General features: G+C 41.7%; 2 long non-coding RNA genes across 4 annotated transcripts in view; one reads left to right on the top strand and one right to left on the bottom strand.

Moving 5' to 3' along the window:
• Window positions 1-25,651, bottom strand: part of LOC140521593 (uncharacterized) — a 250,177-nt gene that overhangs the window by 180,724 nt on the left and 43,802 nt on the right. The window lies entirely within an intron of this gene.
• On the top strand, window positions 8,570-10,074 carry LOC140521590 (uncharacterized). 2 transcript variants are annotated; one of them, XR_011972996.1, is made up of 3 exons: window positions 8,570-8,642; window positions 9,083-9,165; window positions 9,304-10,074. It is a non-coding gene; the product is annotated as an uncharacterized lncRNA (long non-coding RNA). The 2 variants fall into 2 exon arrangements; XR_011972997.1 differs by lacking the exon at window positions 8,570-8,642 and adding an exon at window positions 8,657-8,802.

Consider the following 25,651-nt stretch of genomic DNA (forward strand, 5'->3'; position numbering starts at 1 on the left):
TTGACATTTGGAGAGTTAATTGTTTTCCTCTGAGGGGGCCAATAAGGAGATATGGAATTTTTGTACACATTTTACGTTTGATGTAGTGCTTTTGGTACATTTTGATTTCATAAGGCCAGTGTTAAAAGAGCTTCCACGTCTAAACAAAGAAAACTGCCTACATATTGGTCTGTCTTGGTAGAGGGAAAAAGGGATAATTGGTTCCATCCATAGATGTAGCTATTGTGAGCACGTTAGGGTTGGAGCACTCATGGCTATGGTAGAAGCAGATGTCCCAGAGATATCACATGCCATTCCATGTGTATCTGGGCAATATACAATTTGAAAGTGTACACCTTCATGATTGCAGTTGCAAAATTGTTCCTTAAGACAAACTTTTACCCAGTCAATTTACTCTGGAGAAGGGCAGAAATGGTTCCCAGTCCACTATTTGTAAAGTTACCTGCTGTTTGCTTTCATCATTTTTGTTACACTCATTTTATTTGTATTTAAAAGGTTTGGGTAACCTAAGAACAAACGTACAAGTAAAGATGCAGTAAAACGAACTGCTTGATATTCATAAAGTCACTGTAGCTCAAGCCAGGAGTAAAACCAAACTCATGTGTTTCACTTTTTTTAGGTTTTTGACTTTTGTGCTTTTTTGACAGTTGCCTGGCATGCATGTCCCAGAAAAATAGGAAACAGGGAAATAACTTGAGATGATGACTAGCTTTGTTTAATGTCTCATGAAATTTACATGAACAATCCAATCATAATTGTTAAGAACATGTGTATTAACTTGATGTAAGTGGAATAAAAGCTTTGTGAATGGACTTTTCAAAAAAAAGGGACAGGACTTTGTAAATTGCTAAAGTGCCAATGTCCTTAAGTCTTTTCTACAATCACCTAAGTCAGTGATGAACACAAAGATTTCCACTGTCTCACTGAACAATTGGAAAGGAAAACTGATCATACCATATCAGGAGGGGAAAGGGACTGTGAACAAAAGAGGCCTGATGGGGATAATATGTTTATAAAATTTCTCAATCGGTCACTCAAGAAATATTTATTAAGCTCCTACTCTATGCCAAGCACTCTGCTAAGCACTGGGAATACAAAAAGAGGGAAAGACAGTCCTTGCTCTCAAGGAGCTCACCATCTAATGGGGGAGACAGCAGACAAAGAAATATAGAAAGAAAAAAACTATATACCAGATTAGTAATCAAAGGAATCCAGCAGAGTAGAATCTGGATGAAGCAGACCACAGGGTCAGGCAGATTCTGTTATCTTAAATGTTAGTCAGTCTTGTCTATACCTAAAAGCTTAAGGGAAGAGAGCTTCCAAGTGAATTGGAGGGCTTAAGGCTTCTGGAAGTGGAGATGGGGGTGGGGATGGAGAATGAGAAAGAGTGAAATATGGAGAATGGGCACAAGATAGAACATGTTCCTCTTGGCTTAGAAGTGAATGATATAATACAAGAATGATTTGTTGACATGAAAGCTGAGGTCCTAGAAAGGAGCTGGAGATCTTGGGATAGAAAGTGATGCTTCTCTCTCTGTTTTTTACCCTCTCTCATAACTGACTCTTGGGACTTCTCCTGCCCACAGTCCTGGGGGTTCTTTACTTTTCAAGTGGGACATCAGGGCTGACTCAGAATCAAAAAACTCTCTTCATGAGGAAATGAATGGAAAAGTGGTGAGAACAGACAAATATCCCACAAATCAGTTCTAGCTTCTTGCTAGGAACAAAAGCAAGCTAGAGAGACCCAGGAATGGTCATTAAGAGTTCAAAGGAAGAAATATGGGACCCAGATTGGAGGGTGAGAATTGGAGCAAAAAAATGGACACAATTTATTTGACCATGCTTCCTGCTAAAAGGGTCAAATCTTCCATGTCTTGGGTGTTTATTCTAGGATGATAATCTTTTACCTGACAGGGAACACAGAAAGCCTGTTGATTTCCAATTGCACAAATCTGTTCTATTGCCTAGAAAGAGGGAGAAGCAAAGGTATATCAGCACCAAAGGATTTAAGAGTGTCTCCACATGACAGCTATCCAAGACCAAATCTAATCTCACCAAACACTTAATGCATGCCATAGCCTGCAGGAAATCAGAAGGGTTTTAACAGTGGACAGGTGACAATTACTGACAATTATTTTTTTCACACACAACATTTCCATCTCCTATCTCCATGCCTTTGCACTGTATAGCTTCCATGCTTAGAGGGCAGTCCCTCCCCACTACCTATTAGAATCTCCAGGTTCTTTCAAATCTCAGCTCAAGTGCCACTTTCTACATGAGAAGGTGGTACCACCTTCCCTCTGACAATTGCCTCACATTTCTTTTCCAGGTGCCTAGATGTGAGCATGTTGATTATCCAGATGCAATGCATCCATAATGTCTAGCACAGAGGAATCATTTAATAAATTCCTTGTTGACTGAGTCATTGAAACGACATCCTCAACAAGTATTAACCTTGCATAGTTTGTCCTAAGAAAAACAAAATTAGGGCATAGACACATGTTTACTTCTCTCAAAGTGGTAGACATGCATGTGTCCATGGAAGGGAATTCATTTAGACGTTAACTCAAAGAAAGGCTAGTTGAAGGAGATTATGTGAGGATCTGCTCCCTCATCCTTTTGGAATCAGGACGCCAATGTCATCCACAATTACAGTTGCCACAGAACAAGAGAGTGCAACCACAATGTCTGGGTTCTGTCAGCAGTGAAAAGGGGAATGTCATAAAATATGAGAGAATGTCATAAAACAAGAGAAAACCAGAAAACAACAAGATAAGAGATTTGCCATTCATCAGGACAGTATCCAGTTCAAAACTTTTGCACGTTTTGGTCATAAACAGGAGAATGCTGTACGTCAGTTTCATCAGGTCTTGGGATTGCTGACCTGGCAAGAGAACTTGGGGTTCACAAAGAGAGCATCACATGAGGTTATTAATAAGGGCTCAAATCGTCCTCTCCAACTGGCTAGTCCAGGTTTGGGGTCTTCTTCAGGTGATAAGGGATTCAAATGGATCTCACACAGGGCAGTGTCAAGTCCTAAAATATATCAAAGTCATAAGCTGAAGATTAAAGTTCCTTTAGTTGAGATAATAGGGTAGCAAACCTACCGTCCTGGGGTGGATGTCCCATGAGTGCAAAGCACAATGAGTTTCCCAAACTAGAGATCTATGAAAAAGGTTACATACCTTTAGGAGGGAAGGGAGAGGAGGTAGCAAGGCTGCACATGAAATGCCAGTCACCCTGGATAGTCTGAGCAAGGAAAACCAATTCATTCTGGCTGTTTTCTCCTTCATGCCATGAATCCTAACAGAAGGGACAAGATCATCATGGGGCCACCTGGCTGAAGCTGGTTTTGTTTACAGATGAAGATTCCAAGGTAGGGGCTGTTTGTGGCTTTTGTTTGTTCTTCATCCTTCTTTCTGGAAGAGGAACAATGACCTCAGGAGTGGGATGTCTTGACTTGCAAGTGAATTGCATTTAAGTGAAGCAAAGCTGGGCAAAGTTATTAGCCTCACTCTCCTCCAGAGTCATCAGAGTTCAGTGGCAAGACATAAATCAGGATGATGGGTGCAATGGGTTTCATAGCACCAGATCCAGTGGGAAAGAGGTCTTTCTCAGGTCTCTGTTTTTCAAATCTCTTTCACAGGTTTCAGGGACCATCTCCAGTAGACCTGATCTGGACCCAGATAGCTCTAGAGCAGAGAGTGACACTGGTGACTTTATACAGCCCTGCCTCAGTTAAATCCTATTCACTTGCAAGTTTAGACATCCCCCTACTGATATCAGTGGTCTCTTCAAGAATGAACAAAGTCCAACAATCTGTGAGTAGGGGGAGGAGGAGGCGAAGGAATTACAGTTGGGCAGTTCTCCTTCCTTCTTTCATTCCTTCCTCGCTACCTCCTTTCCATCCTCTCTTCCTGTATTCCTCCCCATGGGGAATTGTGCACTGACCTATGGGTGCTCTGCCCAAAGAAATAGAAATTCCTTGAGATTGAATTCTGGGAGAGCAGTCTTTGATAAAGCCCATTCAGATTCAGATGGAGCTACTTCATTATACCTGAAAGCCCAATCACTCTGACTCTCACTGATGGCTGATAAAACGTCCCAGCCCAAGACTCTGTTGGTCACTATTTGGGTTTTGATGACCCTGAGTGAGAACAAATACTAATTCTTTCTGTTCTGCCTGGAAGACCTTTAGGGTCTTCCCCTCCAAATTGTTTTGTGACTAGATCTCTCTCTCTCACCAGGCTGGAAATACTGCAGGTGCAACAAGCTTGAGTGGTGGAAACTTTCTGAGGGGAAAAAGGAAATGATTGACTTTAATAGGAAAAAGGAACCTAAATAACCATTTTACTCCTTTTGGCCTTCATTTGCCCGAAAACAAAATGAAAAGTTGAGACCAGTAATCCATTTTTTTCTTTTTAACTATTAGAAAGATATAACAGAAATACAAAAGAGAAGAATAGACATCTTCCCAGAACAACCCAAGGGACACATTCTCCCCTCACCACCTACTAGACCAAAGACTCTCCAAGCCCTCTCCATCTCCATTCCATCCAAGCCTGGGCCCTTAACTTTTGCAAAATTTTGTTGATTCCAGTCTTAGTTTTCTTTCCAACTGTCCTCCTTTCTTTCTTAATTCTATTCTTTTCACAGATACTTCTCAACGTTTGGTCTTGTTGACCTGAAAATTTGGGTAAAGGAGGCAAACAGGCTAGATGATATGTAAATCCTTATTGTTTATCTCCTTAAAGCTAGGGAAAGCTAGTGAACTTGTACATATAAGGAGCCAAAACAGAAATTCTGACTGTGTGATACAAAAATGACCAGGCTTAAAGATGTTTTAGAACAGTCCTAACTCAGCATGTCAGTGTCACTCAAGTTTATGATCTCCATAGAAGATTAACCATAGTAGGAGAAAGGAATTTTCTTAATTAACTAGGTGGTAAATACAATAAGATAAAAGAGTTGACGAAATGTCAATTGAAATTACAACCCAAGATATGTGTGTTTTCTTTACCATTAACATTCCATTTCATAATATCTGTTCACAAAATATTGAGATTCAGAAAAAGTACCATTAAGCAAGATAGTGTCTCATGTTAATGGGTTCATCCTTAATGGTTATTAACAGGAAAAAATGCATTTAACATCAGTCACATCTGGCTTTGTTGATATAGGGAGAGGTAATCTGAGTTTACTCAGAGAACAAAGAGGCTGTTGTGTCCAGGCTCCTCTTCCAGTTGATTAATTCAGGCTGTGGCCCTTATTAAGGCCCAAAATTAATACTAAAAAATTATTAGTCTCTGAACTCAGAGCCATCTGATCTCTTCTGGGAAGACAGAGCACCCTCCCCCAATTACAACTACAGTTGGCCACCTGCCACAGTCACCACAATGCCCAGTCTAAGTGATGTCCACTAAAATAAGCAATAAAAAAAAGAGGCCACTAGTGTCACACCTTCAAGGAAACACAACAGGGCCACTCACTCCATATGCATACCACCACTCCTAGGGTCATGAGTTGAAGTGGGACCAACACTGCTTTGTATGGTGATCTACAAAGGACCTTTCATAAGCACAGACTCTTATACAACTATCTCCCACTTTTCTCACTGAGCCCAGAGCTCTGTGCCTCCAGCTCTGCAAGGGTCACAATGTGCTCCTCTTCTTTGCTCCTCTGGTCCTAATGCTCTGGCCTCAAGGTAAGACTCAAAATGAGTCATAGGTTGGCACCACTTGAGAGACATAAGGAGTTTACCAGAGGGCATCTCTGACACAGCATGAGGGTAAAGGAAGTACTCCTGAATTCACTGTCTCTAAACAGCTTTCTTCACTGAAATCTCTTTCTTCTTTTCCCACCAAGAAGCCCTGGAAGCCACCGTGATGATGCAATCCCCATCCTCCCTGTCTGTGGCTTCAGGAGACAGTCACCATCCATTCCAAAGCCAGTTCCAGCATTAACAGCTGAATTGAAAGGTACAGGAGAAACCAGGAGAGTCTCCCCAGCTCCTGTTCTATGACGCTTCTAAGCTATTTTCTGGGGTCCCTTCCCAGTTCAGGGGCAGTGGCTCTGGGAAAGTTTTCACTTTCACTCTCAGTGTTGTAGAGGCTGAGGATGTGGCAGATTGTCACTGTTTTCAGTATAATAGTGCTCCATTCCCACAGTGTTTCAGCCCTGAAAAAAAAAAAAAACCTCCCCAGACAGCTAAGCCCTTCAGACCAGGGAATCAGCTGCTACCCCACAGTCACAGGCTCAGGGCAACCATTGTCCTCAGGGGAGAATTGGGCCTAACTCACCTTTGCTGCAGGAACCATTTGTCCTAGAGGCTCTGGTTGAGATGGAAAGGTTGAGAAAGAGAGAAAATGTAGAAAGAGAAAGAATCTTCTACCTGCTATGCTTTAGCTAAGGACCACAAACCTTCCCATGGGGACTCCTTCATGAAGCTTGTCTCATTCTTTAACCTGTCCTCAGCTCCCTTACAGAGGTATTGTTTAAGAGAATTTGCAAACTACAGGCTCTGGTTGCTTTTCCCCACCCCTAAAAAGAAACCCAGGATAGACAAAGTATACAGAAGAGTTCCTAAATTCTTGTGGCAACTCAATCATACGACGGGATCCAGTCTCTCTCCTCACTGGAGGAACTTAATTGTTAGGTAAGACTAGGTCTCCAATACTTACCACCCCTTGGTGGTGTTAACAATTACTAAGTTCATTTGTAGAAAAACAAGCATAATTAGCCTGAATATGAATGTTTTTTTCTCTCAAAGCCTGTGAAACATGCATATAGAGATAAACATGGCAGTTCATGATGAGACAATGAACTCAAAGATGGACAAAGTAGACATTTTATCTTCACATCAATTACTTCTCAACACTCCCTCCCTTCCTGACTCAGGATGCCTAGGTCAGCAAAAATTATGGTCTCCATATGGTTTATCATGATAGGAGAAAGGAATTTCTTTAGGGAATAGGATGTAAATACAATAGACAAGACAAATGACAAAGTCTCAACTGAACTTACAATTCCAGGATATCTGTGTTTCCTTTACCATTAACATGACTTAACAGTTTATATCCATAAAATACTTAAGAAAGGTCCATGACTCAAGGTAGTGTCTGAACAAGGATAGTCATAAACAGAAGAATGCTCTTGCTCAGCTTCATCTGGTCTTGTTATGTTGACACAGGAATGGGGCAATTGGAGTTCACTCAGAGAGAAAAGCATGTCTGTTATGCCCTAGCATTGTAAAGCATTATGGTAGATTGAGCTCAGAATGGGCCACAGTATGTCTCCTGAATGAATAATATAGGATTGAAGCCTTCCTCAGATGATGGGGATTCAAAATGGTTTTTGTAGGAATCTGCTGTCGTCACTTGTTCATCTTCTCAGAGAACTGGACAATCAGCACTGGGGACAGTCATCCTTAACTTCCACAAGGATTCCAAAGAAAAGATGAGTGAAAAGAAAAAAACAGGAAGGAGGGTAGAAAAAAAAAGGAGACAAAAAACCAAAAAATTTATTATGACAATTTTGTTGCATATTTGAAAGCAAAGCAGTTTGTGCATAGTAGATCAGCAATTTGATCTACAATCATCCTTTTATTGTACTGTTATGAAAATACTTTATTCCTTAAATATATATTAAAGTAATTTTTAAAAAGAGGTTAAGAAAAACCAGGAATAAAAGAGAATATTAAGAAAGGAGGTTAAGGGAGGGGTAGAGAGAAAGTATTTTGAAAAGTCTACTTTTAAGCTTATTTAGGTAGCAGATTTGATAGCATGAGGGGGATGAGGTCAGGAAGACTCATCTTCCTAAGTTCAAATCTGGTCTCAGATACTTCCCAGTTTTCTAGTCCTAGGCAAATCAGTTAGCCCTCTACCCCTCAGTTGTGTCATCTATAAAAATGATCCAGAGAAGGAAATGGCGAATCCTTTCTAGATCTCTGCCAAGAAAACCCACAAGGGGATCACAAAGTGTCAGACATGACTGAAACAACTAAAAAACAATCTATTTTCAATGGTAGCTGGACTTTAAACAAACAACACATTTTAGAGCACTTAGGTGGTGCAGTGGATAGAACACTGGATCTAGAGTCAGGAGGACATGAATTTAGCCTCAGACAGCTACTGAACTGTTACCCTAGAAAAGTCTTTCAATTATGTTTGCCTCAGTTTTCTCATTTGTAAATGAGCTGGACGAGAATATGGCAAACCATGCCAGCATCTTTGCCAAGAAAACCCCAAGATGGGGTCATGAAGAGTTGGACACAACTGAAAAGAGTGAACAACAAAGCATTACATGGTACTTTAAGGTATAATAGGCACTTTACATCTATTAACTTAATGGATCCTCACAACAACACAGGTACTGTTATTACCCCCATTTTACAGATGTAAAAACTCAGGTATGGAAAAATTAAGTGACTTGCACAAAGCCATGCACCTTGCAGTCTATCCATGGCAGCAGCTAGCTTGCCTACTTAGAGCTAAACAAACATGGCACATGAAAATAATAGAATGTTACTGCATCATAATAAATGGGGATTATGAAGGCTTCAGAGAATTATGGGAAGGCTCATGTGAACTTGTATCAAGGGAATAAGTAGAACTAAGAAAACAATACGCACAGTGACTACCAAGGTAAATATTAAGACTAGAACAATGGAACTGAATGCAGTATAATTATGATGACCACACCTCCCTCTGCAGGAAGGCAGAGGAAATACTCTTCCTTTCCTTCTTTGTACAGGTGCAGGGCGAGTCCTGCAGGAAGCCAGTCCCAGGACCATCGAGGGGAAAGGTACAGCCTCCAGTGCTGTCCTATCTCAGTAAACGTTGCCATAACTGTCAACGTCCACTGAGTTCCTTTCAGGACTGCTGACGCTGATGTAACTTTGCTAACCTTGAGCAAAGAAACTTCTGCCTTGTTCTCACTCTGCCATTTAAGCAAACCAGCAGGGAAAACTGACCCCTAAGTCTAGACGTGGCTGAATTGCCGATGATGCAGTCATCCTCTAGATTCACTGTGCTTGACTGTGCTTCTTTGTTACAGGAGATTTGATTTCTTTATTTCTTCTCAGTTTTTAATACAGGATTGAGACCAGAGCAATCATGAGGAGAAAAAAAAAACTAAAAAAAATTTAAAGTACAAAGAAGAAGACAAGTAAGTTCAGAAGGGAGGAGAGAGAAGATGAGAGTCTACAGAGATGTGGATGAAATTTGTTAAATGCTTGTTTTACTAACTAGGGGAAAGGGAGGTTTACGGTTGCACACAGAATCCTCTTTTTCTGTTCTGTTGCAGGGATGGAAATGCTCTTTTTTAAAGTTGAAGTTCAAGGTTAAAAAACTTAAATTAAAAAAAGCACAGCCAGTAGGAGACACTACTGTGTTCAGCATGAAGTATGTGTGTGCAAGAAAAGAGTGCACGGGGAGAACATCCTGGCAAGAGAAGAGACTGGAAGCTGCTCCCTGTGTTTATTTCTGAGGAAACAGGAAGCATGTGCAGGCAGGAAGTGACAATGAGGAAGAAGAACATTCGAGGCCCAGGGGCCAGCAGGAAAAGGGCACAGAGTGAGGAGGAGGGACCTTTGCCCAGTGTTACCAGGTCATGGGTTACTTGGGAGGCAAGGGTAAGGAAAGAGGAAAGGGAGGAAATGGCCAAGTTCTGAAGGATTTTAAAGAATTTTTATTAGATTCTGGAGGTGATAAAGAGAGATAGGAATTTCTGAGTAGGAAGTGACAGGGTCAGCCCTGCTCTGTCAGATGATCACTTTAACAGCTGAGGGGAGCATTGTCTGGAGTGGGGAGAAAGTTGAGGCACAAAAACCAACCAGACAACCATGACAAGAGTCCAACCATGAGATAATTGCCCAACAAAAGGTGAAAGTTTTCACAGTGGAGAATAGTAGACGATGAACTTTAGTAGGAAAAATGCACCCAAATAACTATTTTGCTCCTTTTAGCCTCAGTTTCCCCAACTACAGAATGAGAGGGTGAGACTAGCAATAAAATTTTCTTTCTAACATTTAGAAAAATGTAACAGAAATACAGAAGAGAAGAAGATATATCTCCTCCTCCCACAACAATTCAAGGGACACATTCTCCCCACTTTACCTAGTAGACTAAAGAATCTCCAAGTTGCTCTTATCTGCATTTTATAGAAAGCTGAGCCCTTAGCTGTCTTTAAGTTTTGTTGCTTCCCCAATCTTAGTTCTCTTTCTACTTCAGTTCCTTTCTGTCTTATCTCTGTTCTTTCCATAGATACTTATGAATTCTTGTTTTCTAGATCCAGAGCCACCTGACCTCTCCTGGGAAGTTGGAGAAGCTTCCCTCATCTATCCACAGTTGGCCACCCGACACAGAGAAAACCAGTCCAGATTAAGGCAGATCTCTTTAATATAGCAATTAAAAAAGAAGCCACATGATGTCACACCTTCAAGGAAACAAATGGGCCACGCCCTCCATGTGCACATAACCACTCCTGGGATCATGAGCTGAGGCTGTACTGGCACTGCTTTGCATGGTGATGTCCAAGGGACCTTTCACAAACCCAGCCTCACATACAAAAATCTCCCACATTTCTCACTGAGCTCAGAGCTCTCTGCCTCCTGCTCTACAAGGGTCACAATGCTCTCCCTTTCCTTGCTCCACTTGCTCCTCTTGCTCTGGCCTCAAGGTAAGATTCCCAATGAGCCATAGGTTGGCAACACTTTAGAGACAGGAAGAGTTTTCCACTGGGAATCTCTGACACAACCTGAGGGTGAGAGAACAGGATTCTTCACTTAAATCTCTTCTTTCTTCTTTTCCCACCAAGGATCCCAGGCAGCCATTGTGGTGACCCAGTCCCCAGCCTCCCTCTCTGTGACTCCAGGAGACAGAGTCACCATCAACTGCAAGACCAGTTCCAGTGTTAGCGACTTTATGAACTGGTACCACCAAAAACCAGGAGAGTCTCCCAAGCTCCTGATCTACTATGCTAACTCCCTGCAGTCTGGGGTCCCTGCCAGGTTCAGTGGCAGTGGTTCTGGGACAGATTTCACCTTCACCATCAGTGCTGTGGAGGCTGAGGATGTGGCAGATTATTACTGTATGCAACATAATAGTTACCCTTTCCCACAGTGTTTCAGCCCTGAACAAAAACCTCCCCAGGCTGCTCAGTCCTTCAGAGTGGGGGAGCAGCTGCTGCCCCAGTCACAGGTTGAGGGCAACCACTGCCCTCAGGGGTGAATTGGGCCTAATTCAGCTCTGCTGCAGGAAACACTTGTCCCCTGAGGCTCTAATTGTGGTAGAAAAATTAAGAAGATAGAGAAAAAGGAAGAAGAGAAAGAATGTTCTGCATGCTATGCTTTAGTCAAGGACCACTAACCTTCCCATGAGGGCTGTTCCAAAAACTGCTGTCACTCTTTTCCCTGCCCTTTGCTCCCTATCCCAAGCTCCTCATCCTGAGCTTGTGATTAAGAGAAAATTGGATATAAGTCAGGGGAATGGGCCTGGACTCTGACCTGGCTGCTTTTCCTCAGCTCAAAAAAGACAGCTAAGATAGACAAGGTGGATGGAACAGTCCTAATGTTCCTGAGGCAACTCAATCTATAGGATGGAACCAGTCTCCCCCCTCACTCTGGGAACTCACTCTAGCTATCTAATCATGTCTGCAATCTGCCAGGGTTGATTCCTGAACACTTCATTTGAGGATATCAGATCGCCTTTCCCTACTCACATAGGAGCCAGGATACTGCCCTCCACATGATGAGGGGCAGGGCCTGAAGAGTGCTCCAGTGGCAATGGAACCAGATCAGAGAAGGTGTTCACGAATTAGCATTCACAACCACAAGCACACAAGTAGTCAAGGATACCAGAGTAGTCTCAAATATTTATAATCTCAGAGGTCGGGCATCACAAGAATGACGGGGCAATGACCAATCCACAGAGCAGAGGGAGTCTAATAAGTGGAGGTAACACACATGAAAAACATAACCAGAGATGAAGGTAAGATGAGAGAGCCATGGACCTGACTGATGGAAGTCAATATTCCCAGATCACAATTGGGGCTCTCCATCCCTTTGGGGGAGTTAGCATTGTCTACCAGCCAGGACTGCAGAAGGAATGTACCCATTGAAGGATTCAGGCAGGGTGAGTGGATGGCTGGCTGCTCAAAGAGATGAGTAACTACTGCAGTGCAACCAAAAGCAAGTTAAGAAGGACACTAAAAGGGAACCCTAGGTCAGAGGAAAGAGGGGCACAGCCTAAGTCAATGAAAACCAAAGCTAGTGCAGCTAGGAGATAAAGGCAAATCACATATGGAATGTAAAGATCAGGTAAGGTGGGCTCTAGTAGGGAGGGAGCCCTTCTTGCTGTCCTGGTCTGGATTCTAGAGCAGCCTCTGCCTCAGATGTCATCTTCTTCCAGCCCCTAACAAACTTAAAAAGCAAGGACCTCAATGCATTCAGAGGTCCACTAGGAGCAGGCTGTGTTCAGATGATCCAGGGGTCCACACTCTTAATTTGGCAGCTATGGGAGTGGTCAGAAGGACCTGGTAGCAGCCATTAGAAGCCATATGATTTGACACTTGAGAGAAAACTCATTTTATCAGTCTTTGGGTCTGAGTTTTTGATCAGCATAACAAAAGTCTTTGGTTAAAGGCACCTAGAGATGGTTCAGTTTCCCAGCCATGCAGGGCGAATTTCAAACAATGCAATAATATTTTTCTCACAGTTCCCATAATTGCATAATTATATTAACTCAGGTACAAATTAAACTACTCAGAAAGCCCAAAACAGATTAGTTTTGAGAAGGAAGATGTACAGGCCAGCAAGGTCACCAAGAAAGCTATCACATAAACCATACAAACAATGCAATCATTACCACCAATGTTAAGTAACATCAAGATTCCTTCTAGCCCACTAACCCATTCTCAGCGTCTCATGTAGATACGTGTTTCCCAGATGTCTCTTCTTGGACAATAGGCTTTATCCTCAGGACAGTTCTGAAGGGAGTTCTACTTCTATGGTTCCAAATCTAGAGGTTCTTAAATAATTCCGACATAATAGAGCTTAGTAAAATCACTTAAAATTGTTTCTCCAATTTTCAAACTTCAAAGAATTTCACTTTATGTACCATTTACTGTTTCTATCCTTACCTAAATCCTGCACCTGATACAAGAATCTTTGAAAAATTTCAGCTCAAACCATAAAATAAGATGTTCTAATTTTTAAAATTATCAGACAGATACTTTAAAAATGGGAAAATAATTTTTCTTTCTTTACAATACAATTTTTTTCCATACAATTTTTTTGTAAAATCCAATTTTGAGAACTTGTCAGCAAAACATGTTGAAACATGGAATCTACTTCACAGATGAGTTTTGGAAGTCAATCATACACATTTGTATATAATCCTTGGAGAAAACAGGCTAATCTGCTGCTTTTCTCAAAATTTACTATCCCATTTAATTAGAAAATTATCTCATTACATCTTTCTCTTAACACTTTGTCTAATCCTTTCCACCTTAGGAAGATATCATCCCTATATAATTATTTGACCACAAATATAGGTTAAAATTGTAAGATATTCATACTTGCCTCCTATTACAGTAACTCAGAAATGGTATAGTATCAATCTACCATCTAATAGATGTAGTATTATATGTTCCAAACTTCTTCATTATCAAAATTTGCTTAAAAAAAAAAGAGAGACACAGACAATGTCCTATATCATAACAGAAGGAAAAACTGCTTAAGCTCTGGTTGATTCCAGGTACATCTGATAGTTATTCATGTAGTCACAAGGTGGTAGAAGCAAGGCTCAGGATGAAACCAGTGGGTATGGTCCTTTTCAGAAAGGAAATAGGAAAAAGAGGAAACAGAGTCAGGAGGATGATGAGTAGGCTGTGCCACCGTAGTGCCCAAAACTTTTCCCTGGTACAGACGTTCATCTTTAGCAGTTCTCAGACTTCAGAACATGACATTTTCTATTACTGGCTTCATAAGAATCCAGAAAACTATCCCTGTAATCAAAGTTCAAATAATAGTAAATTATAAATTCAAGAATTTCTACCGTACCAAAACTTCACTAATCAAAACTTAGGGCTTGAATATTCTTCTCGATGTTTCCCTAACTGTTAATATTTCCTTTATCTTTCACTTAGAAATTAAACCACCCATATTCTGGGCTTCAGACAAAAAGCAAATACCTAGTTGTTGACTCATCATTAATATGTTGAAGCTACATCTTTAATCTGAGCTATACACTCTAAGAATACCCAAGAATTTCAAAAGAAAAAGAAAATTTTCAATCATATATTATTATTATCTGCCTTCTAACAAAATATATCTCATTTAATGTTTAAAATTTTAAAATATATTTTTATCAGGTCTTCTTAAAATCCAATTCATAATCTTTTAGCATCCAGATTCAAAAGGAAATTTTTGTGTAACAATATTTCTGATTTACAATGGTCTCTCAAATTTTGCAATATAAGTTTAGAAATATAATACAGTTTAGGAATACAATAATAACACAAACAACAAACTTCAGATGATATCAGTTACATTTCCAAATGATCATGTGTAATAAAAAAATCATTGGTCTTATTGCCTTTGGCATTTTAAAACCACCTCAGAGTTATCAGATATGGAATAATCACATTTACTTAAAAAATAATAATAATATAGTGCTCAGCATATGCCAGTCACCATGCTAAGCACTTTATAATCTCACAACAACCCTGGGAGGTAGGGGTCATTATTATTTTTCTATTTACAGATCAGACAATTGGGGCAAACAGAGATAAGATAACATGCTAAAGTTATGTAGCCAATAAGTTTCTGCAGTCAGAACAGACAAGTGTGAGCTCACTTGGAGTAGAGGCTGACTGGCTTCCCCTACCTTACACTGCCAAGATAGGTGTTACTGACAGGGTAGAGGCCCAAGAGATGACCTTTGCACATTACCCCAAAAGGATTTTGGTCCCATTTGTCTACAAGTGCAGAAAAATCCCACCTTGAACCCTCTTTAAATTTTCCCATTTAATCAAATAAGTCTCAGGTGAGTACCTGAGACTATAATTCTCTCACTTGGCCTTTCATTGTAACCTACATCCAATCTCCCTATTCTCTGTTGTCCAGCCCTCTCTTGTCTGTTACCGCCTGATCCCCTGCACCTTCCCCCCACTTCCCAACCTTGATCTGATTTGGATCCCTTTATCTTGGTGCAGGTGTTGGACCTCCAGTTACCTCAGCCAACTGGCCCCTCCCATCAAGATACTCCCTAGACACCACCTCCAGTCACCCCAGACAATTTGACCACTTCTAGATCCTTCCCACAATCTCTCTTAATTAAGGTGCTGAGATTCCTTAAGAGTCTGACCAATGTGGCACCTTGGACAGTGATCTAATATACCTTGTCTTTGGCTGAAAGAAGGTTTGGATCAAATTTATTCAGGCAGTATACAAATATCACTGCTTTGGGGTCCCAGTACCCCTAAACCTCAACACTACCAGGAGCACCTGGAGCCTCCCAGGTGGCAGCTGGGCAGAATCTGTTAAGGAATATGTCAGGCCTGAATGCTGACTGACTAGGTTTTTTGGGGTATGGCAGAAAACATTTCCTAGGGGCAGGGATAGCTAGTGCTGGGTTTTTCCCATTGGTGGTAGTACCTGGTGACAGACCAAGGTGAAGGAATGCTAGCTGTTAGGCCCGATTTTCTCCAGATCCTCCTCCTGCTTTCTCCAAGCTGCACTACTGGAGCTAGGGCAGCTTGCAGCTGCTGGGGCAGGGTGGACAGGATGTATAGCACCTAACAGACACACTCAGGCTTGCCTAGAGGGAGAGGTTGAATGATGTCCAGAGGCACATAACCACTGGGGCCACTGCCAGTGGGCACCCACTGTGGTTAATGCCACCCCCTTCATATAGAAGGGTCATTCAAGTTTCCCCACAATTATCCAGCATTCTCTTTTCTTCATCTGATATGAGATGAGAGGGATTAACAGAGAGACACAGAGTTTTAAGCAATCTCCATAACTGAGATATACTCCTTACTACACGGGAAGGGAGTGGGGAAGGAAAAGGGGTTTATTTAATTGTTCCAAAGGTAAAACTTGAACCAACCCACCATCAACAGAAGGGAATGCATTTTTCAAATTATACTGCATAGAAAATCACTCATCATTAATATGCTGAGACTACAACTTTAAGCCGCCTTGGATATTTTCATAATAATGAAGATTTTCAAAAGAATAATAAGCTACCATAGTAAATATCATTGTTATTATTGCCTTTTAAACCAGATATATCTAATTAAATATTTAACTTTTCCAAATGATCAAATTTATCACATCCTTTTAAAAGGCTAATTCATATGAAGCAAAATCCAGGTTAAAAAGTGCTTTGGTTGGCCAAGCTGGAAAACTCTGGGGCAGCCACAGGCAGCAACAGCATGGCAGAAAGGCAGAGTGGCAGCTCAGGGCAAGAGACCAGCAGAACCAAGTGAGTGACAGGCACTGAGCCCCAGGAATTAGCTGCAGCCTCTCCAGATATATTCAGCCCATAGAATAAATGTCTGTAAGTCACCTACTTGATCTTCTGGGAGCCAAAATGGTGATCAATAAATGCTCTCTCCCCCTCCCCTTATTGACCTCAAAAGAACCGTAAAATATGTCCCCAGAAAAATCCTGGATCAGTGGGAACAGTTGAAAGGGCAAACAGTCTCATGGCACCTGAGGCTAGGAAGATAGCTAAGGGGGATTCCTTACTGTGGTGGAGGATAACCAGAAGGAGTGGAGCCCCACAGGGGGTGGAAACTCTCACCAGAACCTAGGCATGGTGCAAACTCACACTAGGACCCAGGTGTGAACTGAGCCTGCCTTTGCTCTAGCTCAGCTAAGGAGATCTCCCATAACCAGACCACCAGTCCCCCATACTTAATAAGCTAGCCATGGGGCTCAGGCAGGAAACACAATTCAAAAAGGAAAACAAAGGCACATGCCCTTAGATTTCCCACACCAGCAGCTCAACAACAGATTCTCCAGCTTCTAATTGAAAGAACTAGAGGCCACAACACACAAAGTCTCACCATCATGAGCAAGAAGCAAGAGAGTAAAGATCATAGAATCTTTCTATGGGAACAAGGAACAAAACATGATTTCCAAAGAGGTCAGTATTGAGACTGTACTTCCGTCTGAAACTTCAGAAAGGACTGTGAACTACTCGCATGCACAAAGAACTCTCCTGGAACAGATGAAGAAGGAAGTAGAGGAAAAACTGTCCAATGATTTCAGAAGTATGCAAAAAGAATTCTCTGAAGAGAACACCTCTTTAAAAGGAAAATTGAACAAATGGAAAAGAAAGCACAAAACCTAACTGGGAAAATTGGACAAATGGAAAAGGCAGTACAAAAGCTGACTGGAGAAAATAATTCCTTAAAAGGAATAATTGGACAGATGGAAAAGGAGATGTAAAAGTTAACTGAAGAAAGCAATTTAATGAAAATGAGAATTGGACAAGTAGAAGCTAATGGCTATATGAGACATCAAGAATCAGTCAAACAAAATCTAAAGAATGAAAATAAAGAAGAAAATGTAAAATATCCAATTGGAAAAACAATTGACCTGAAAATAGATCCAGGAGAGAAAATTTAAGTCATTGGCCTACCAGAAAGTTATGATGAAGAAAGAGTCTCGACAATATCTTCCAAAAAATCATCAAGGAAAACTAACCAGAAGTGCTAGATCCAGGGGGCAGAGTGGTCATCAGAACAATCCACTCTTCACCTCCCCACAGGGATCATAAACTAGAAATCCCAAGAAATATTGTTGCCAAATTCCACACCTATCAAGTAAAGGAGAAAATATTACAGGCAGCCAGAAAGAAACCATACAAATATCAAGGAGCTACAGTCAGTATCACATAGGACCTTGAAGCTTCTACAAAGGAGCAGAACCAGGAGAACTTTGTGCACAGCAGCAACCACAGAGTTTGTCCTGGTAGACTTGGAACTTCATAGCAATGCAAGGACTTAAAAAAAATTCCCAATGGTCTTCTAAGGCAAAATGTCTTCCACATCCAGAGAAACATGTATGGAATTCAATCACAGAATGTAGCAGATCACTTTTGTGTGTGTATTGAGTTTTGGTTTGTTAGATGATTTCTCCTATTCATTTTAATTCTTCTACACAGTATGACTATAGTGAAAGTGTACTTAATAGGAATGTATGTGTAGAACCTATACAGGATTATATGCCATCTCGGGGAGGGAGAAGGGAGGGAGGGAAAAATAATAATCCAAGTTGTATGGCAGTGAATGTGGAACACTGAAAATAAATAAAATTAATTTTTAAAAGAAGTGCTTTGCCTAACATTACTTCAGCAGTACAGTGGTCCCTCTAATTTTAAAATCTAAGAGAATTTTAGAAATACAATACAATTTAGAAAGATAGTAATAATACAAACAATAAACTTCAGATGATATCAATGCATTTCCAGATTATCACATATAGAAATTATTAATGTTATTATTGTTGGTACTTTAAACTACTTCAAAGTTAACAGGTATGGAAAAATTGTATCAAATTAGAGAGATAATAACTATATTGTATTAAGCACTTTACAATCATTATAAAATTTTGATCCCATGACAGCAACCATTATTATTTTCCCTTTACAAATCAGGAAACAGGGAAAACAGATTAAATAGCTTGCCATAAATTGAAAAAAACTGCTACATTTCTACAACTGGAATAGAGAAGTGTGGGATTACCAAGGGCAGAGGTTGACGACCTCCCTTCCCTCACTCATTAGGCACTGCCAGGATCACCTGGATTGTCCCAGGCAGAAAGTGGCTTCCAGAGAGGATTCTGCAGAAAGCACTGCCTAGGGGCTGGAATGGGTGATGCCGGGGCCTTAGCAATTGAGATAATTCTTGGTAGTATGAATCAGGGATTACTCAACATGGGCCTCACACATCTGCCTCACCCCATCCCTCAGCTGCAGAACTTCCCGAGTTTGGGGCAGGATGGGCTGAATATATTGAACCTGGGAGATCCTCCCAGGCTCTGACTGCTCAGGGACACCACCCCATTAGGGCCACTGCCAAACTGTGGCTACTGCCCCTCCCACCTTTACCCAGGTCGGGAAAGACAAATTCAGGTTTCCCTATAATTCTCCAGGATTCTCTTCTCTTTATCCCAGGGGGATTGTTACAAGAAGCCAGGGTCTGTTATACTCCCCATACTGAGATACACTCCTAATTCTGGGGAAGGAATACTGTGATCAGTATTGTCAGGAGGTGTTTTAGCAAGGGGTGAGCTCCTGAGATTATCCCACAAGTCTCAGGAGCTTTTTCCTGCATTCCCAAATTGATCAGCTTCCAAACTCTTTAATTATGAACCTCACAAACTCCAGAATCTGCTGGTGTTTTTAGCTGTCTCTAACTTTTCATTGTAACTCCTGTCTGGCCAGAAGTGGAACCTCAAGGAAAAGAGTAGTGCAGATTGGTTGGTTGGTTGCTTGGTTGGTTGCTTTCCTAGAGTCCTTGGGAGTTTCTCCCTGGCTGCATTTTAAAACTTAGAAGGCAACAGACTCACTCACAACACACATGATACAGACACAGAGACACACACAGACAGACAAAATGACATGACAAATACAACAGAATGCACAGTATCTAATCATTGAAAAAGAGGGAGAGAGATTATCTGAAAAAACTCAGAGATTTTGTGAGAACAGATTTAAAGGGGAATGTCCCAAGGAAGTAAAGTTTGGGGATCTGAGTCCAGGTCATGACCTTAGCCTTTAAGGGAAAAGGGAACAAGGAAGGGGATTATATGGCAACTGGAAAAGGGAGGTGAAGCTGAAGTGACTTTGTTAGCTTTAAGGGAAAGAAACTTCTGCCTTATTCTCACTCTGCCATTTAAGCAAACCAGCAGAGAAAACTTTCCCTCCAAGTCTAGACTTGACTGAATTTCAGAAGATAGCAGAATTGCAGAGAAGACCCAGCCAAGGGCTTTTGCCCCCAGATCTACTTTAGAGAGAAAAATTCTGACTGAAACTAGTGAGCAGAGTCTGATTTTACGAGCAGGAGTAGAGAGAGGACTCACCACCCTAGACAGCACCATAACTTTTGAGGACAATAAGCCATGCAGGCACCCAGTACCAGCACTGTTCAGTGGAAGGGTTCAGTCTCTAGCACTGTCCTGTCTGAGTGAATGGCAGCATAAATGTCAACTCTTGCTGAGCTCATTCTAAGAAAGACAAACAAAATGAGGCTGCGTGGGCATGTTCATTTCTCTCAAAACTTGCAGAACATACCTACAGAGATATGCTTGGGAATTCATTGAAGAAAATGAGCCCAAGGACAGAAAGACAAAGGGGATCTTATATCTTCAGAGCAATTCCTTCTCACACCACCTCCCTGCTTTGCTCATGCCTGCATCACCCTATTATAGTCTCCATATGTGATAACCAAGAAAAAAGAAAGGAATTTCTTAATTGGATAGAATGGAAAATGGGACAGAATTAATTTGATAAGAGAATGTCAAGGTGTCAATTAAGATTAAAGACCCAGGATGTCTGTATTTCTTTTATCATTAACATAAAGACAGCATAAGACATTTGCATAAAATGCCCTGGACATTTCATAAGCAGTCATAAACAGAAGAATGCTCCTGCTGAGCTTCATCCAGTTTTGGAGCTACTGACACAGGAAGGAGCATTTTGAGTTCACTTAGAGAGCAAGGCAAAGAATGACTGTTATGCCAGGCCTTATGGTAGGTTAAGCTCAGAGTGGACCAAAATGTCTTCCCTCTCATTGGCCAATTTAGATCTGAGACCTTTCGAAGGTATTGGCAGGCTTAAAATGGTTCACAGCTTATATTTTAACTGGTATTGTTCTGGTCAGTTAAATCTCTATATTGCGTCTTCGTTGTTCTTTTTCAGTTGTTTTAGTCACGTCTGACCCTTTCTGATCTAATGTGTGGCAAAGATAAGGAAGTGGTCTGACATTTTCTTCTCCAACTCATTTTACAGATGAGGAAACTGAGACAAAAAAGGATTAATTGACTTGGCCAGAGTCACATAGCTAATAAATTGTCTCCAACTGAATTTGAGCTCAGATCTTCCTGATTTCTGGTCCAGTGTTCTACTTACTGCAAAACAAATGCCCTGATTCTGAGTAACAGAATCCAAGGAAATGCCTCACATTTCCCTTTCAGTAATGGGAGAACAGTTGAATAAAATGCTATATTTTTCATCTGTAAAAGTTGATGAAAGAGGCTATTTCACATAAACCTGGGCAGTACGAACAGACAGAGAGTAAGAGGACAAAGCAGGGGAATAATGTAAATGAGGACACCAGCATGGTGAAGACAAACAGCTCTAAACCCTGACTTTAGAGAACTCTGGGAAGGCGTGTTAACCACCTCCTGGCAAAGGGAGGATGGACACAAGAAGCAAAAAGAGACTCTTATTTTGCACAGGGTCACTGTGTAGATCACTTCTGTTTGAATGTGCTTTTAAGTTGCAGGGGATTTGTTTTATATCTTTTCTTATAAATTTTAAAATCAGGATTGAGGCAAGAGTAATCATGATGAGAAAAAGAAACTAGAACACTGGTTCATCTTTTCAAGGAGAGAAAGGAAGGGAAGGAAGTTCAGAAGGAAGGATAGATAAGAGGACAGTCTGCAGACGCATGGATGGACTTTGTCATATGCTTGTTTTACCAGCTGGGGAAAAGGGAGGTTTATGGTTTTGCACAGAATTATCTTTTTGTGTTCTGCTGAAGGGATGGAAATGCTCTTCTTTAACATTTAAGTTCCATGTTAAAGAATTAAAATTTAAAAAGCACAGGCTAAGGGGGAGACACTACTGTGTCCTGCATGGAGCATATATGTACAAGAAAAGACTGCACACAGAGATCATACCAGCAACAGAATGTCCTGGAAGCTGCGTCAGGTGTTTATTTCTGAGGAAGCAGGAAGCACATGAAGGCAGGAAGTGGCAGTGAGAAAAAGAACATTCCAGGTCCAGGGGCCAGCAGTTAGAGGGCACAGAGTCAGGAGGAGTGAACAGATCATAGGGTACTTGAGAGGGGTGAAGTGTTAGGAAAGTGGAAAGGGAGGAAGTGGTCATGTTCTGAAGGACTTCATAGGATGTTTTATTAGATCCTGGGGGTGATAAAGAGGGACTGGAATTTCTGGAGTAGGAGGTGACCTGGTCATCCCTGCTCTGTCACATGATCAGTTTAACAGCTGATGGCAGCGTAGGCTGGAGTGGGAAGAGAGTGGGGGCACAGAAACCAACCAGATGGCCATTTCAGGATTACAATAATGAGATGAGAAAGCCCTGACTAAAAGTGACAGTGTTCTGAGTAATGAACAAGAGATGTAAAAGGTACCTGAAGAACCATTTTGCTCCTTTAGGCCTCAGTTTTCCCAGCTACAAAGTGAGAGGTTGAGATCAGCAATCCTTTTTTCTTCTCAGCATTTAGAATGATGTATCAGAAATATCAAAGAGAAAAACATCTCCTCCACAACAAAAGAAGGAATACATTCTCCCCACCCTGCCTACTAGACCAAAGAATCTCCAAGTTACTTCCATACCCATTTCATCTAACCCTGGGCCCTTCTCTGTCCTTGAAAACTGTTGGATCCCCAGTCTTAGTTTTCATTCTAAGTCAGCTCCTTTACATCTTTTTTTTTTCTTTCCTGCTTTCCTTCCTTTCATTCTTTCTCCTTTTTCTTTCTTTCTTTTTATTCTTTTTCTTTCTCTCCTCTACCTCTCTCCCACTCTCTTTTTCCTTCTCTCTTTTTCTTTCCCCGTCTTTCTTTCTTTACTCCTTCTTTCCTTCCATTTTTTGTGTAGACGATTGTCAACTATTGGTCGGTAGAACCAGTCATCTGATCTATCCTGGGAAGATAGAAAGGCTTCGCCACACTACCTGTGCCCCTCCCTACCCCGTTTATACCTACAATGGACAGTCTGCCTCAACCCCCATCATGTATGGCCTAAGGCAGGTGCATATAATATAGCAATAAAAAAACGGGCCACATGAGGTCCCATCTTCAAGGAAACACAACAGGGCCACTAAATCCATATACATATCACCACACCTGGGGTCCAGACTTGAAGCTGGGCCAGCACTGCTTTGCATGATGGTCTCCAAGGGACCTTTCACAAACCCAGCCTCACGTACAAATATCTCTCACATCTCTCACTGAGCTCAGAGGTCTCTGTTTCCAGATCTGCAAGGGTCACAATGCATTCCCCTTCCTGGCTTCTCTGCCTCCTACTGCTCTGGCCTCAAGGTAAGACTCCCAGTGAGCCATAGGTTGGCAACACTTGAGAGATAGAAGGAGTTTTCCACTTGGTATCTCTGACATAGCCTGAGGGTGAGGGAAAAAGATTCTTCACTGAAATCTCTTTCTTCTCCTTTTCCCACCAAGAATCCGGAGCAGATATTGTGGTGACCCAGTCCCCAGCCTCCCTCTCTGTGGCTCCAGGAGACAGAGTCACCATCAGTTGCAAGACCAGTTCCAGCATTAACAAGTGGATGGCCTGGTACCAGCAGAAACCAGGACAGTCTCCCAAGGAACTGATCTATTCTGCCTCCACCCTGCAGTCAGGGGTCCCTTCCAGCTTCAGTGGCAGTGGCTCTGGGACAGATTTCACCTTCACCATCAGTGCTGTGGAGGCTGAGGATGTGGCACAATATTATTGTATGAAACATAATAGTGCTCCATTCCCACAGTGTTTCAGCCCTGATCAAAAACCTCCCCAGGCTCCTCAGCCCTCCTGCATGGGGGAGCATCTATTGCACAGAGTCACATGCTTGGGGAAACCACTACTGTCAGGGGAAAACTGGGCCTAATTCAGCTCTGCTGCAGGAACCACTTGTCCCAGGGGATCTGATTCAGGTAGAAAGACTGAGAAGAGAAAGAAAGAGGAAGAGAAAGAAGCTTCTGCCTGGTAAGCTTTGGCCAAGACCCATAAACCTTCCCATGGGGCTGCTCCAGATGCTGGTCTCATTCTGTACTCTGTTCTCTGTTCACTACTCCAATTCCCTCACCCTGAGCTAGTGTTTAAGATGAGACTGCAAACAATTCAAGGGACCCTCAGCTCTCCCTGCTTTTCCCAGCCCTGAAAAGACAGCCAGGATAGACAAAGTGGATGGAACAGTCCGTAATGTTGTTGAGCCAACTCAGTAGTATAGGATGGATCCAGTCTCTTTCCTCACTCTGGGAACTCAGTCTAGCTATCTAACCATTCATGTCTGCCAGGACTGATTCCTGAAAACTTCCTTTGAGGATATCCGGCCTCCTTTCTGTACTCACATAGGTGCCAGGGTACTACCCTCCCCCATGATGAGGGACAGGGCCTGAACAGCATCCCAGTGGCAATGGAGATAGATCAGAGAAGGCATCCAAGAAAGAGCATTCACGACCACAAGCACACAAGGGGTCAAGGGGACCAGAATAGTCTCAAATGTCATCTCAGATGGTGGGGACCACAAGAATGATGACATGTAAACCAATCCACAGAGGAGGGAGAATCTGACAAAGGGAGGTGCCACACATTGAAAATATACCCAGGGATGATGGCAAGACAACAGAGTCAGGGACCTTATTGATGGAAACCAATATTCTGAGATCAAAATTTGTGTAGTCAATCCCTTTGTGGGAAGTAGGACTCCAGAAGGAATGTACCCATTGAAGGATGCTGGCAGGGTGAGTTGGTGGCTGTCCAAAGAGATGAGTGGCTACTGCAGTGCAACCAAAAACAAGTAAAGAAGGAGACTAAAAGTGAGCCTGAGTTCAGAGGAAAGAGGGGAATAGTGAACAAAAATGACACAGACAAAGCAAACCAAAACCAAAACTAGGGGAGCCAGGAGATAGGGGCAAACCACATATGGAATGAAAGGATCAGAAAAGGGGGGGCTCAAGTGGGGAGGGAGCCCTTCTTCTTGCAGGCCTGGTCTGGATTCTTGGGGAGCCTCTGCCTCAGATGTCATCTTCTTCCAGCCCTGAACAAAGCCAAAGGCGAAGGACCTCAGTGCATTCAGAGGTCCACTAGGAGCAGGTTATCTTCAGATGATCCAGGAGTCTACACTCACAATTTTGCATCTCTGAGAGTGGTCAGAAGGACTTGGTACCAGCCCCTAGAAGTCGTATGAGTTGACAATTGAAAGAAAACTCATTATATCAAGCTTTGGATCTGAGTTTCTAATCAGTACAACAAAAGTAATTTGTAAAAGTCACATAGAAATGGTTCAGTTTCCCAGGCACACAGAGCTTGGTTCAAACAATGCACTAATGTGTTTCTTACAATTTCTATAAATGCATAATTATATTATGTCAGGGACAGATTAAACTACTCAGAAAGCTCACAATAGACTAGTATTGAGAAGGAAGATTTACAGGCAACCAAGGTCACCAAGAAAACTTGCACATAAACCATACAAACAATACAATCATTATTGCTAAGGTTAACTAACATCAAGTTTCCTTCTAGCCCACTAACCTGTTCTCAGTGTCTCATGTAAATTATCTGTTTCCCAGATGTCTCTTCTTGGACAATAAGCTTTATTCTCAGGACAGCTTGTAAAGGGGTTCTACTTCTCTGGTTCTAAATCTAGAGGTTCCTAGATAATTCTGACTTAG

This window comes from Notamacropus eugenii, chromosome 1, assembly GCF_028372415.1.
Source record: "Notamacropus eugenii isolate mMacEug1 chromosome 1, mMacEug1.pri_v2, whole genome shotgun sequence".
In the NCBI taxonomy this organism is placed as follows: domain Eukaryota; kingdom Metazoa; phylum Chordata; class Mammalia; order Diprotodontia; family Macropodidae; genus Notamacropus; species Notamacropus eugenii.